The sequence below is a fragment of the Zalophus californianus genome, chromosome 2 (assembly GCF_009762305.2).
Source record: "Zalophus californianus isolate mZalCal1 chromosome 2, mZalCal1.pri.v2, whole genome shotgun sequence".
NCBI classification, from domain to species: domain Eukaryota; kingdom Metazoa; phylum Chordata; class Mammalia; order Carnivora; family Otariidae; genus Zalophus; species Zalophus californianus.
The window spans coordinates 201,144,663-201,146,436 of NC_045596.1; positions in this window are offsets into that span (position 1 = coordinate 201,144,663).

The following is a 1,774-nucleotide window of genomic DNA, read 5'->3' on the forward strand; positions in this document are numbered from 1 at the left end:
AGCCCTGACTCTCTGGGCTTCTTCTGAGAAGGGAGCCCCAGGTGGGCCACCACCCTGGAGCAGCAGACCCCATGTGCACAGAGTTGTCAAATGGCCATTTCCTGTCTCTCAGACAACCTCCACCTGGGGCGAGACCAGGCATTTTTCTGAGTCCAGGAGGACCACTGTCCTATACTCTTCCCTCTTCTCTGGAAGGATAGGATCAGGCAGCAGGTCAGCAAAGGGAAAAAGCATTTCTGCAGCAGCTTAGCTACAGCCCCTGCTCAAGCAATCCATTTTCCTAAGTTCCTTGAAAAGTCCTCTGCATTTTCTTTGCTTCTCCCTCCCATAAACCCAGATACAGGAGCTCCGTGTGAAGGATGCCCCCACGGGTTGGTTAAACCATCGACAGATCACAAACTTCTATTACCACCCTGATAACGAAACGGGTCTGACTTCTCTCAGCAGCCCAAGAGATTATTCTTAAAACCCAACCAAATACTTAACCTTGCAAATTCACGCTCCAGATGGGAAGTGCAGGAACTCAGCCCTCAGGTCTGCTTGGGGAGGCTGAGGATGGGCTGAGAATGGAAATCAAGGTGGGACAGGGAGAGTGTTAGTATCTATGGGAACAGATTCCAAGATTTCACCTTTGCAGAAGACATCTGATGTTTTATTCCAAGAAAGGGCAATCAGGACAAAAATGATTTCATGAGTCCAGAACAAAAAAATCATAATGAAGGGCTTATTTTTTGGAGATTTCTTCACCATGTTTAATTAAACTTTCCAGAGCTTGGTAGGAAATTTCAAGTTAAGTCCTCATAATAACAAAGGGCACCCGGTACAGCTGACTTGGAGTTAGATGGTAGGTGGGAGGGCAGCATGACTGACAAAGAGCAAGCCCACCAGCACCAGAGGGACAGCTCAGAGGTTCCTGTCCTCCTCCAGGGCCACAGTCCCCTGTCTCTGCACAGCATTTTGCAAGGAGACAGAACGCCCTGGCCTGGGGGAGGCACTATGCTTGAGTCAGCACCCTTATTTCCTGAATAGCTGTCACTTTGTGGCAGAGGACTGTAGACCTGTCCCTTCCCCTGTGCACATCAGTGTCCCCAGCTGTTAAGTGGGCATGATAAGGCTTCTCTGCTCACCTCGTATGTTTTTCTTTTTTCTGTATTTTTGGTTTTGGGTTCCTTTTCTTTTTTTCTTTAAATCACATAGGCCATGTAAGAGAAAGGGCTTTGAAATCTCTAAAAATTTAAACCAATGATAAGGTATAATTTCAAGTAAGAATTTTCTGAATTGTATTCTTGAAGTTCTGGTTGCAAGAGAAGAGTCAGGAAATGATAAAATCACTACATTTTTCTTTTATTTGCTGGATATTTGATAGCATGATATAAAGCTTGATACACAGATTGTGTCTTCAGGGGCTTCTGGGCTGACAATTCGAGCCAAATTGAGAACCCATCAGAACTCTTGTCAAAAGACTGAATTTTTTGTTATGGTTAAAATAGAGATCTAGGATATTTACCCCTTGCAAAAAGGAAAGAACACTGACACCCCTGAGCTTGGCCTCCAAGGGCAAGGGGAATGTATGCAATATTGAGGAAAGAGGTGGGGCTGGCCAGTCACCTGAAATGAAATTCTGGTTTGTTTTGCTTATTTTGAGGGTGTGTGTCTGCAAATTTAAGGGCAAGCGCAAGTAAAGGACTGCGTTGTCCTCCTAGTGACATGATTGGACACTGACAAGCCCTGAGAAGCCCAAAACCAAACTTTCTTCCGGCAGCACAGCATGTAA